Consider the following 14,993-nt stretch of genomic DNA (forward strand, 5'->3'; position numbering starts at 1 on the left):
TCAGGTCAGGTCAGGCCAGGTCAGGTCAGGTCAGGCCAGGTCAGGTCAGGTCAGGACAGGTCAGGTCAGGTCAGGTGAGGTCAGGACAGGACAGGTCAAGACAGGTCAGGTCAGGTCAGGCCAGGCCAGGTCAGGTCAGGTCAGGTCAGGCCAGGACAGGTCAGGTCAGGTCAGGTTCGTAACTTCTGTTTAAACAAGATTAATTTTATCGTTTCAAATCGTTCAAACGGCCTTGACTTCGGCAACAGCCCAACAGGTGGGTGAGCCTCACGACATAATTGTCCCGACATACACAATTCCTCCTGGTTGTTAAGGGCTAATTGTATTCTACGCCATATCTACGCGCTCTCTACTACCGCCATCTACTCATCAGGTGAGTAGGTGAATAGGTGACCGCCCTCAAGTCATCTACCTAATAAAGGGCCATTGACCGCCCTGTAATCATCTACGAACTGGTCGGCCCCCCTTGACTACCATCTACTCATCTACGACATGCAATCTACGAGCTGTATGGCTCTACCTCTACTCCCACAATGGGGGTCTCCAGCAATAGTGGGAATCCCACACCCCTAACAATGGTAGTTTCTAAATAGTAGGCGTATTTTCTACCCAACAAAAATGGTAGCCTAAGTTCTATTAGTCTCAAGCCTGAATAATCTCCTCCCTAACAGCCCAACAACTCCCCATAATTGTTCCCATCAGCCTACGGCCTACACCATTAGGCAGAAGTAAATAAAAAATTCAGATCTTGAAGGCTACATCGTCCTGGGAAAAGTAAGCTGCCCGACCCCCACCGCGCATGCGCCCTACAGTAGTGTCGCCAATCAGCTGACCAACATAAACACACCCTCACCTCTATATCCTCCCTCTATAACACTACCCCTCTTATATCACCATGTTATACCCATCATTACCCCCCACCACAAAGGATCAAACTTAAGTTGGAACTTAGAATTGATGGGGAATAAAGTTCTATGTGAAAGGTCCCAAGACTTAAGGGTTGTGGCAGTACAAATGGGGCTCGCGCGCCCGGTGGGGGCCCCGCGCCGCCGACTTCACTCCAATATTGACTAAACATTGTCTAGAGTCTAGCGTCAATCAACTGGTAGCCGAAGATGCAGTCTGAGGCAGAACGGTCGCTTTTTTGACGTTTCTGATTACGCAAAACATTCGCATTGTTTACGGAGTGGTACACTGAGATAACTGCCTCCTAGTGACACTGAAGTATACATACATACTCCACCGTATCAAAACAGGAATTAAACTGTATACATACACATAGTCATGTATAGTTTGAAACATGCCTGTCTCCCGTTCCTGTCAAGTTGACAGGTCACGGCGTCCCTTGACCGCACGAGTCTGGCCGTCAGGGATAAACCTCCCAGCTAAATATTCATATACATATACATAAGCTAGATATACATTTAAATATAATTTATATATATTTAGATTGTACCTGGATGGAGTTCTGGGAGCTCTTCTACGCCCCCAAGTTGAGGTCTACGATAGCCTCAAGTTGTGGTCTATAATAGCCTCAAGTTGAGGTCTACGATAGCCTCAATTTGTGGTCTACGATATCCTCAAGTTGAGGTCTACGATAGCCTCAAGTTGAGTTCTACGATGGCCTCAAGTTGTGGTCTACGATAGCCTCAAGTTGAGGTCAACGATAGCCTCAAGTTGTGGTCTATAATAGCCTCAAGTTGAGGTCTACGATAGCCTCAATTTGTGGTCTACGATATCCTCAAGTTGAGGTCTACGATAGCCTCAAGTTGAGGTCTACGATAGCCTCAAGATGAGTTCTACGATGGCCTCAAGTTGTGGTCTACGTTAGCCTCAAATTGAGGTCAACGATAGCCTCAAGTTGAGGTTTACGATAGCCTCAAGTTGTGGTCTATAATAGCCTCAAGTTGAGGTCTACGATAGCCTCAATTTGTGGTCTACGATATCTTCAAGTTGAGGTCTACGATAGCCTCAAGTTGAGGTCTTCGATAGCCTCAAGTTAAGTTCTACGATGGCCTCAAGTTGTGGTCTACGTTAGCCTCAAATTGAGGTCAACGATAGCCTCAAGTTGAGGTTTACGATAGCCTCAAGTTGAGTTCTACGATGGCCTCAAGTTGTGGTCTACGATAGCCTCAACTTGTGGTCTACGATAGCCTCAAGTTGAGGTCTACGGTAGCCTCAAAATGTGGTCTACGATAGCCTCAAGTTGAGGTCTACGATAGCCTAAAGTTGAGGTCTACGATAGCCTCAAGTTGTGGTCTACGATATCCTCTAGTTGTGGTCTACGATATCCTCAAGTTTAGGTCTACGATAGCCTCAAGTTGAGGTCTACGATGGCCTCAAGTTGTGGTCTACGATAGCCTCAAGTTGTGGTATACGATAGCCTCAAGTTGATGTTTACGATAGCCTCAAGTTGAGTTCTATGATGGCCTCAAGTTGTGGTCTACGATAGCCTCAAGTTGTGGTCTACGATAGCCTCAAGTTGAGGTCTACGATAGCCTCAAGTTGAGGTCTACGATAGCCTCAATTTGTTGTCTACGATATCCTCAAGTTGAGGTCTACGATAGCCTCAAGTTGAGGTCTACGATAGCCTCAAGTTGTGGTCTACGATATCCTCTAGTTGTGGTCTACGATATTCTCAAGTTTAGCCTTATGATAGCCTTATGTTGAGATCTACGATAGCTTCAAGTTTAGGTTTACGATAGCCTCAAGTTGAGTTCTACGATGGCCTCAAGTTGTGGCCTACGATAGCCTCAAGTTGTGGTCTACGATAGCCTCAAGTTGAGGTCTACAATAGTCTCAATTTGAGGACTACGATAGCCACAAGTTGAGATCTACGATAGCCTCAAGCTGAGGTCAACGATAGCCTCAAGATGAGGTCAACGATGGCCACAAGTTGAGATCTACGATAGCCTCAAGCTGAGGTCTACGATAGCCTCAAGTTGTGGTCAACGATAGCCTCAAGTTGTGGTTTACGTTAGCCTCAAATTGAGGTCAACGATAGCCTCAACTTAAGGTCTACAATAGCCTCAAATTGAGGCCCACGATAGCCTCAAGTTGTGGTCTACGATATCCTCAACTTGTGGTCTACGATAGCCTCAAGTTGAGGTCTACGATAGCCTCAAGTTGTGATCTATGATATCCTCTAGTTGTGGTCTACGATATCCTCAAGTTTAGGTCTACGATAGCCTCAAGTTGAGGTCTACGATAGCCTCAAGTTGTGGTCTACGATAGCCTGATATTGAGATCTACGATAGCTTCAAGTTTAGGTTTACGATAGCCTCAAGTTGAGTTCTACGATGGCCTCAAGTTGTGGCCTACGATAGCCTCAAGTTGTGGTCTACGATAGCCTCAAGTTGAGGTCTACAATAGCCTCAATTTGAGGACTACGATAGCCACAAGTTGAGATCTACGATAGCCTCAAGCTGAGGTCTACGATAGCCTCAAGTTGTGGTCAACGATAGCCTCAAGTTGTGGTCTACGTTAGCCTGAAATTGAGGTCAACGATAGCCTCAACTTAAGGTCTACAATAGCCTCAAATTGAGGCCCACGATAGCCTCAAGTTGTGGTCTATGATATCCTCAACTTGTGGTCTACAATAGCCTCAAGTTGAGGTCTACGATAGCCTCAAAATGTGATCTACGATAGCCTCAAGTTGAGGTCTACGATAGCCTCAAGTTGAAGTATACGATAGCCTCAAGTTGAGGTCTACGATAGCCTAAAGTTGAGGTCTACGATAGTCTCAAGTTGAGGTCTACGATAGCCTCAAGCTGAGGTCTATGATAGCCTCAAGTTATGGTCTACGATAGCCTCAAATTGAGGTCAATAATAGCCTCAAGTTGAGGTCTACGATAGCCTCAAGTTGAGGTTTATAATAGCCTCAAGTTGTGGTCTATGATAGCCTCAAGTTGAGGTCTACGATAACCTCAAGTTATGGTCTACGATAGCCTCAAGTTGTGGTCTATGATAGCCTCAAGTTGTAGTCTATGATAGCCTCAAACTGTGGTCTACGATAGCCTCAAGTTGTAGTCTACGATAGCCTCAAGTTGTAGTCTACGATAGCCTCAAGTTGAAGTCTACGATAACCTCAAGTTATGGTCTACAATAGCCTCAAGTTGTGGTCTATGATAGCCTCAAGTTGTAGTCTATGATAGCCTCAAACTGTGGTCTACGATAGCCTCAAGTTGTGGTCTACGATAGCCTCAAGTTGAGGTCTACGATAGCCTCAAGTTGTGGTCTGCGATAGCCTCAAGTTGTGGTCTGCGATAGCCTCAAGTTGTAGTCTACGATAGCCTCAAGTTGAGGTCTACGATAGCCTCAAGTTGAGGTCTACGATAACCTCAAGTTGTGGTCTGCGATAGCCTCAAGTTGTGGTCTGCGATAGTCTCAATTTGTGGTCTACGATAGCCTCAAGTCAAGGCTAATAAAGATATATAGAAGACGGTTATGTAATCCATCAAATTAATTGTTATGAACAATTAATATACTCCACACCTGCCGTTAATATACTCCACACATGCAGTTAATATACTCCACACATGCAGTTAATATACTCCACACCTACAGTTAATATACTCCACACATGCAGTTAATATACTCCACACATGCAGTTAATATACTCCACACATGCAGTTAATATACTCCACACCTACAGTTAATATACTCCACACATGCAGTTAATATACTCCACACATGCAGTTAATATACTCCACACATGCAGTTAATATACTCCACACATGCAGTTAATATACTCCACACCTGCCGTTAATATACTCCACACATGCAGTTAATATACTCCACACATGCAGTTAATATACTCCACACATGCAGTTAATATACTCCACACATGCAGTTAATATACTCCACACATGCAGTTAATATACTCCACACATGCAGTTAATATACTCCACACATGCAGTTAATATACTCCACACATGCAGTTAATATACTCCACATCTATAGTTAATATACTCCACATCTATAGTTAATATACTCCACACATGCAGTTAATATACTCCACATCTATAGTTAATATACTCCACACATGCAGTTAATATACTCCACACATGCAGTTAATATACTCCACACCTACAGTTAATATACTCCACACATGCAGTTAATATACTCCACACATGCAGTTAATATACTCCACATCTATAGTTAATATACTCCACACCTACAGTTAATATACTCCACACATGCAGTGAATATACTCCACACATGCAGTTAATATACATCACACCTGCAGGTAATATACTCCACACCTACAGTTAATATACTCCACACATGCAGTTAATATATTCCACACATGTAGTTAATATACTCCACACATGTAGTTAATATATTCCACACATGCAGTTAATATACTCCACACATGCAGTTAATATACTCCAAACATGTAGTTAATATATTCCACACATGCAGTTAATATACTCCACACATGTAGTTAATATATTCCACACATGCAGTTAATATACTCCACACATGCAGTTAATATACTCCACACATGCAGTTAATATACTCCACACATGCAGTAATATACTCCACATCTATAGTTAATATACTCCACACCTACAGTTAATATACTCCACACATGCAGTGAATATACTCCACACATGCAGTAATATACTCCACATCTATAGTTAATATACTCCACACATGCAGTTAATATACACCACACCTACAGTTAATATACTCCACACCTACAGTTAATATACTCCACACTTGCAGTTAATATACTCCACACCTACAGTTAATATACTCCACACATGCAGTTAATATACTCCACACCTACAGTTAATATACTCCACACCTACAGTTAATATACTCCACACATGCAGTTAGTATACTCCACACCTACAGTTAATATACTCCACACCTACAGTAATATACTCCACACATGCAGTTAATATACTCCACACATGCAGTTAATATACTCCACACATGCAGGTAATATACTCCACACATGCAGGTAATATACTCCACACCTACAGTTAATATACTCCACACATGCAGGTAATATACTCCACACCTACAGTTAATATACTCCACACATGCAGGTAATATACTCCACACCTACAGTTAATATACTTCACACCTACAGTAATATACTCAACACATGCAGTTAATATACTCCACACATGCAGGTAATATACTCCACACATGCAGGTAATACACTCCACACCTACAGTTAATATACTCCACACATGCAGTTAATATACTCCACACATGCAGTTAATATACTCCACATCTATAGTTAATATACTCCACACCTACAGTTAATATACTCCACACATGCAGTTAATATACTCCACATCTACAGTTAATATACTCCACATCTACAGTTAATATACTCCACATCTACAGTTAATATACTCCACATCTACTGTTAATATACTCCACACATGCAGTTAATATACTCCACACCTACAGTTAATATACTCCACATCTACTGTTAATATACTCCACACATGCAGGTAATATACTCCACACCTACAGTTAATATACTCCACATCTACAGTTAATATACTCCACACCTACAGTTAATATTCTCCACACCTACAGTTAATATACTCCACACCTACAGTTAATATACACCACACCTACAGTTAATATACTCCACACCTACAGTTAATATTCTCCACACCTACAGTTAATATACTCCACATCTACAGTTAATATACTCCACATCTACAGTTAATATTCTCCACACCTACAGTTAATATGCTCCACACATGCAGGTAATATACTCCACACTGGTGTACATGTGTATAATGGTCTTAACAGTCTCAGAAACCACTCTAATAAGCCTGAGCTGGTCGTCCACTTAGTATTATATATATACAAAACCACCTGTCTCTCAACCTTCGAAATACACCAATAGTGTCGTTGATCAGACTCGCACGAGGTTATAAACTATCTTATAGATTACCTCTCAACACCACATGTATATCAGTGTAGGCACATTATATAGTTATATATAACCCTGCTATTGTTTGGCAACATATGTCTGGCCACCCCTGCAAGGAGAGACAAAACCTTAGCTGCCTCAGTCATCAAAGCCATAAATAATTCTCCCAGGGAGGACAACCAGGTTTGCCTTCCCACCCACGCCAGAAACACCCACGGCAGGAAGAGCCACTGTGGCATATCCGAGACATCAAAAATCAGAGCATCAGTCATCAAGAAAATAGAAAAAGGAAACACTATTGGCGCAATAAGAGTCATCACCAGTGAGGACTCAATTGCCGACAGAGATGCCACCACAGCTCTAGTCCTAGAGGAGAAACACCCACCCAGGGCTCCACGTGAGGACGGCATTGTACAAGTGGGGGCTACTGGAGCAGAACCTCTCTGGGTGGCCGAATCTGTGGTCCATAAAGCAGCCTTGTCCTTCCCTACAGGATCAGCAGGTGGGTTCACAGGACTAAAACCCAACCACCTCAAGCAAATGCTCAACCCTGCACTGGGTGACATTGCAAAGAACCTCTTGGTGGAACTAACCAGATTCACCAACACATGTCTAGCTGGCAACATACCAGCGTCCATAAGACCTATCTTTTTTGGAGCATCTCTCTGTGCTCTAAAGAAAAAGGATGAAGGGATCAGGCCAATAGCTGTAGGCAATTCTCTCCGGCGTCTCGTCGCAAAGGCAGCTGCAAGAACAGTTAGTGATGCAGTGGCCAACATGCTGAAGCCAAAACAGCTCGAGTTCGGCATTCCACAAGGGTGTGAGGCGGCAGCCCATGCAGCTCGAGCCTTCATCGCCAACATCACAGACGAAAAGGCCCTGATCAAGCTGGATTTAAAAAATGCCTTCAATTTGGTGCGGAGGGATGCTGTACTCCGTGCGGTTCATAGTCATTTCCCTTCCCTCTACTCTTTTGTACATTCATGCTACAGTATAGATCTACAGCTAATTTTTGGCGATTATGAAATTGACTCGCGGGAAGGCGTCCAACAGGGTGACCCCCTTGCTCCTCTCCTTTTCTGCTTAAGTCATCAAACAAGTCACAGAAGTCCTGTCCAGCGAGCTTAACATCTGGTTCCTGGATGATCGTACCCTAGCTGGTTCCCTAGACTCCCTCCTGGAGGACATCAGAAAAATCCAGGAGCAAGGTACAAGTTTAGGCCTCACCCTGAACTCCTCTAAGAGTGAAATAATATCTTCCAATCAGGGCATCAGAAGGGAGAATAGAGGATGGTCTGCTAAATATTCATATAAACCTGAAGACAGTACACTCTTAGGAGCCCCTGTGGGGGTTGAAAGCCATCGATGAGGTCCTTGATAAGAAAATCGCCGACCTTAATAGGATGGATGAGAGGATTGAGAATATTGACGCTCATAATGCACTCTACCTCATCACCAGATGTCTGTCTCTCCCCTGGTTAACCTACTTTCTGAAGTGTTCACCATCCTACAGTAGCCAAAAACTAGGTGAGTATGACCGGTTACTGAAATCAATGCTAGAAAAAGCCCTCAACCTCGCTCTCGATGACCTACAGTGGAAACAAGCCTCTCTTCCCGTAAGATTTGGGGGCCTCGGAGTTCGAACAGCAACGCAAATCGCTGTACCAGCCTTCCTGTCCTCCTTCTCGGCATCCGACATCAGCTGGCAGGCGTACATGATCCCAATTTTATGCGCTGTGCCACAGAGTGGGCCTCTCGTGCAGGCTCATCACCTCAACCATCACCCTCAAAAGCCCACAAGCAATCCAGGTGGGATGGCCCCATTGTAGACCAAGTTCCTGCATAGTGCCTGGGTGCTGCAACAACACAACACGACATTGCTCTCCTCACAGCAGCAGCAGCCCCACATGCACGGGATTTCTTGTTAGTAACCCCAATGTCGGCAACTGACACGCGTCTCACACCACACGTCATCCGAATTGCTGTGGCTCTCCGCCTTGCTGCCCCAATCCACATCAGATATTGGTGTATTTGCGGCGAGGTGGTGGCCTACAGGTATGGCCACCATGGCCTACTCTGCCAAAGCACAGGGGGGGATGGCACTCGAGGTACAGTGAAGTTACATCATCAATAGGAGCCTCACCGCAGCTGGATGCCCAGCTGAGAGAGAGCCCCGTTACCTAACGCCCCGTAACTCTGATGCTCTTATTGGTCGCCCGGATGGTATCACAGTGAACCCCTGGAAGAATGGCAGGCAGTTGGTATGGCACTACACGTGCGTATCATCCCTGGCTAACATCTAAATTGACTTCAGTGTTGCACAACCAGGTGGCGCTGCCACCCACAGGGAATCAGCCAAATCCCGTAAGTACAGAGAACTGGATCACCACTACAATCTTGTCCCCCATTGCTTCTGAGACACTCGGCGCCTGGGGTAAGAGTGCCACCATTTTTTTTAAAGGAACTGGGTTCTAGGCTCATTAAAAGAACAAGAAACCCTAGAGCTTCGAGCTTCCTTTTCCAGCGCCTCAGCGTGGCGATACAGAGGAGAAATGCACACAGCATTCAGGGTTCCTGCCCGCCATCTGAGGAGCTGGAGGAATTCGACAACTTATGATAATCATCTTTGTACCCTATATGTAACTCCATTTTTGTAACCATGTTTAAATAAAACAAATATATATGTATATATACAAAAAGAATAGTTGTGGTAGGAGAAGAAAATATTAAAGTGTTCAGTTAGAATCTACAAGGTCTTCACTGAATATTCTTTATTTTCTTCTCCCAGGCAATTGGTCCCTAATCTTGCACCAGAGGTGGTACCCTCTATATATATATATATATATATATATATATATATATATATATATATATATATATATATATATATATATATATATATATATTATTAAATATGACCGAAAAAGTAAGATTAATAATTCTAACACGAATTTTCTCAATCTTTCGTACATTACGCTTCACTGTTGGAGGTAAATCAAAAATCACTTCTCCAAAATTCATTTTTATTTCTAGTCTGACGCGACACGGGCGCGTTTCGTAAAACTTATTACATTTTCAAAGACTTCACAAATACACAACTGATTAGAACGTATCTCTGATTTTATATCTACATTTGAGTGAGGTGGGAGGGGTGATGTGGCATTAACACAAGACAGAACAAGAGGGGATATTAATAGGGTATTAAAAGTATCAACACAAGACAGAACAGAAACAATGGGTATTGAATAGAAGTGTTTGTAGAAAGCCTATTAGTCCATATTTCTTGATGCTTCTATATTGGAGCGGAGTCTTGAGGTGGGTAGAATATAGTTGTGCAATAATTGGCTGTTGATTGCTGGTGTTGACTTCTTGATGTGTAGTGCCTCGCAAACGTCAAGCCGCCTGCTATCGCTGTATCTATCGATGATTTCTGTGTTGTTTACTAGGATTTCTCTGGCGATGGTTTGGTTATGGGAAGAGATTATATGTTCCTTAATGGAACCCTGTTCCTTATGCATCGTTAAACGCCTGGAAAGAGATGTTGTTATCGTGCCTATATACTGTTTTTTTTTTAGGCTTACAGTCCCCAAGAGGGCATTTGAAGGCATAGACGACGTTGGTCTCTTTTAAAGCGTTCTACTTTGTGTCTGGAGAGTTTCTCATGAGTAGGCTGGCCGTTTTTCTGGTTTTATAGTAAATCGTCAGTTGTATCTTCTGATTTTTGTCTGTAGGGATAACGTTTCTACTGACAATATCTTTCAGGACCCTTTCCTCCGTTTTATGGGCTGTGGAAAAGAAGTTCCTGTAAAATAGTCTAATAGGGGGTATAGGTGTTGTGTTAGTTGTCTCTTCAGAGGTTGCATGGCATTTCACTTTCCTTCTTATGATGTCTTCCACAAAACCATTGGAGAAGCCGTTGTTGACTAGGACCTGCCTTACCCTACAGAGTTCTTCGTCGACTTGCTTCCATTCTGAGCTGTGGCTGAGAGCACGGTCGACATAAGCGTTAACAACACACCTCTTGTACCTGTCCGGGCAGTCACTGTTGGCATTCAGGCACATTCCTATGTTTGTTTCCTTAGTGTAGACTGCAGTGTAGAAAACTCCGCTCCTTTCCATGACTGTTACATCTAGAAAGGGCAGCTTCCCATCCTTCTCCATCTCGTAAGTGAAACGCAACACAGAATTCGGCTCAAATGCCTCCTTCAGCTTCTGCAGATGTCTGACATCTGGTACCTGTGTAAAAATGTCGTCAACATACCTGCAGTATATGGCCGGTTTCAAGTTCATGTCGACTAAGACTTTTTGCTCGATGGTACCCATGTAGAAGTTTGCAAACAGGACACCTAGGGGAGAACCCATGGCGACCCCATCTACTTGCTTATACATGTGTCCATCCGGGCTCAAGAAGGGTGCCTCTTTAGTACAAGCTTGGAGTAGTTTCCTTAGACTGTTTTCTGGTATGTCAAGAGAAGTACAGGCCGGATCACGGTACACTCTGTCGGCTATCATCCCGATTGTTTCATCCACAGGTACATTGGTAAACAGAGATTCTACATCCAACGAGGCTCTTATCCCTGTGGCCCGTGTTCCCCGCAGCAAGTCAACAAATTCCTTTGGAGACTTCAGGCTGAAGGCGCAAGGGACATAAGGAGTCAGCAAGCCGTTGAGTCGTTTCGCCAGTCTGTACGTGGGTGTGGGTATCTGGCTGATGATTGGCCGAAGTGGGTTTCCAGGCTTGTGTGTCTTGACATTTCCATACGCATATCCAGGTTTATATTCCCCAATAATCTTTGGCAGGTGGAGTCCAGATTTCTTGGCGTTCACAGTTTCGACCAATTTGTTGACCTTTGCTTTCAGTTCGGTTGTAGTGTCCTTCGTTACCCTTTGGAATTTAGTTTGGTCAGAGAGTATGAGGTTCATTTTCGCCAGATATTCGTCTTTTTTAAGAATGACGTATATTGGCGACTTGTCGCCTTTCCTGACAACTATCTCCTTGTTCTCACGAAGGCTCTTAGCTGCCGCTTTGAGCTCGGGGGACAGTATGGTGCTTCTGTAGTTGCCTCGATTCTTTCCTCCTTCCGCAATAAGTTCTGCTTGTAAGGTATCTTTGGTAGTGACCTTCTTATGCCCTCTTGGGGACTGTAAGCTCAAAAAAACCCAGTATATTGGCAAGACAACAACATCTCTTTCTAGGCGTTTAACGATGCATAAGCAACAGGGCTCCATTAAGGAACATATAATCTCTTCCCACAACCAAACCATCGCCAGAGAAATCCTAGTAAACAACACAGAAATCATCGATAGATACAGCGATAGCAGGCGGCTTGACGTCTGCGAGGCACTACACATCAAGAAGTCAACACCAGCAATCAACAGCCAATTAATGCACAACTATATTCTACCCACCTCAAGTCTCCGCTCCAATATAGAAGCATCAAGAAATATGGACCAATAGGCTTTCTACAATCACTTCCATTCAATACCCATTGTTTCGTGTTCTGTCTTGTGTTTAAGAATTTAATACCCTATTAATACCACCTCACCCCATCCACCTCACTCAAATGTAGATATAAACAAATCGAAGATGTGTAAGTTCTATTCAGTTGTGCATGTGTAAACCAAAGTCTTTGAAAATGTAATAAGTTTTACGAAACGCGCTCAAGTGTCACGTCAGACTAGAAATAAAAATGAATTTTGGAGAATTGATTTTTGAATTACCACCAACAGTGAAAAGAAACGTACGAAAGATCGAGAAAATTCGTGTTAGAATTATTAATCTTACTTTTTTGGTCATATTTAATAATATATATATATATATATATATATATTAGTATATTTTGGTAGCAGTCTTTCCTGTAGACATATATTATTAAATATGACCGAAAAAGTAAGATTAATAATTCTAACACGAATTTTCTCGATCTTTCGTACGTTTCTTTTCATTAGACTATTGTACAGGAACTTCTTTTCCACAGCTCATAAAACGGAGGAAAGGGTCCTGAAAGATATTGTTAATAGAAACGTTATCCCTACAGAAAAAATCAGAGGATACAACTGACGATTTACTATAAAACCAGAAAAACGGCCAGCCTACTCATGAGAAACTCTCCAGACACAAAACAGAACGCTTTAAAAGAGACTAACGTCGTCTATGCCTTCAAATGCCCACTTGGGGACTGTAAGCTCCAAAAAACCCAGTATATAGGCAAGACAACAACATCTCTTTCTAGGCGTTTAACGATGCATAAGCAACAGGGCTCCATTAAGGAACATATAATCTCTTCCCACAACCAAACCATCGCCAGAGAAATCCTAGTAAACAACACAGAAATCATCGATAGATACAGCGATAGCAGGCGGCTTGACGTTTGCGAGGCACTACACATCAAGAAGTCAACACCAGCACAACAGCCAATTATTGCACAACTATATTCTACCCACCTCAAGACTCCGCTCCAATATAGAAGCATCAAGAAATATGGACCAATAGGCTTTCTACAAACACTTCTATTCAATACCCATTGTTTGTGTTCTGTCTTGTGTTGATACTTTTAATACCCTATTAATATCCCTTTTGTTCTGTCTTGTGTTAATGCCACATCACCCCTCCCACCTCACTCAAATGTAGATATAAAATCGGAGATACGTAAGTTCTATTCAGTTGTGTATTTGTGAACTAAAAGTCTTTGAAAATGTAATAAGTTTTACGAAACGCGCCCGTGTCGCGTCAGACTAGAAATAAAAATGAATTTTGGAGAATTGATTTTTGATTTACCTCCAACAGTGAAGCGTAATGTACGAAAGATTGAGAAAATTCGTGTTAGAATTATTAATCTTACTTTTTCGGTCATATTTAATAATATATATATATATATATATATATATATATATATATATATATATATATATGTATATATATATATATATATATATATATATATATATATATATATATATATATATATATGTGTGTATATCACGAAAATAAACACGTGATTAAGAATGTGACAATGTCAGACCACGAAGGAAAATGAAACAGGAAATTTCCTTAAGTACTTTCGTATATTAAATACATCTTCAGAAGGTCCTTCTGAAGATGTATTTAATATACGAAAGTACTTAAGGAAATTTCCTGTTTCATTTTCCTTCGTGGTCTGACATTGTCATATATATATATATATATATATATATATATATATATATATATATATATATATATATATATATATATATATATATATATATATATATAAATAATGGTTACACTATGATGTGTCAGCCTATTGCTGTTAGCTTATAGACAGAATATCCTGTTTTACAAAAAAATTATTTTTAAGAATTTTTGCTAACAAAAAAATTATTTTTCAAAATTTGTTTTACAATCCTTTTTTCATATACAAAATTGACTTCTTTACCAAATTTACTTTACAAAATTTACAACTGCAAAATTACCTTTACAAAATTTACTTAACAAAATTGACAAACTTTATAAACAATTATTTACATAAAAAAATATACATTAATAATAAATAACGTCACTATTAAATAACTTTAATGTTCCCTTAAATTGACATATTTGTACTTGAACATAACTGAGTGTGATACATCATCAGTAACTCAATAAGTTAACTCATTAACTCATCATTAAGTTAACTCATTAACTCATCATTAAGTCACCATATATAACTCTCTGACAACATACTAGAGAAATATTTAGCAAGCAAAGCAAATATTTTTCCCAATCTTCCCTTGAAACCGACGTTTATTCCTCAATGCAGAGAAGAACCCACAACAGCGTGTTTGAACCCACACAATCCACGCCTCATATGTGACATGAGAGTGACAACGTTTCGCTCCGTCTTGGAGACATGTAAAAATCATTTCGGTCCGTCTTATAGACCGCTTATTAAGTAATTTCGGTTCGTTACGGACCCTTTATCAAGTCGTTTTGATCTGAGGTCCATTCAAGAAGTCAAATGGTTTTAATTATGCTTTAAACTCTTAAATTGAACTCTTAAATTGAACTCTTAAATTGAACTCTTAAATAGTGTATCACTTGTAAACAGGGTCTACAATCCGT

The 14,993-nt window shown here is 41.4% G+C and overlaps 1 protein-coding gene across 2 annotated transcripts in view; it reads right to left on the reverse strand.

Annotated features, from left to right (window-relative positions):
- The window catches only part of Dhit (Double hit), a 251,234-nt gene that overhangs the window by 144,312 nt on the left and 91,929 nt on the right, over positions 1–14,993 (reverse strand). The gene's annotated exons all lie outside the window — the stretch shown is intronic.

The sequence above is a fragment of the Procambarus clarkii genome, chromosome 19 (genome assembly GCF_040958095.1).
Source record: "Procambarus clarkii isolate CNS0578487 chromosome 19, FALCON_Pclarkii_2.0, whole genome shotgun sequence".
NCBI classification, from domain to species: domain Eukaryota; kingdom Metazoa; phylum Arthropoda; class Malacostraca; order Decapoda; family Cambaridae; genus Procambarus; species Procambarus clarkii.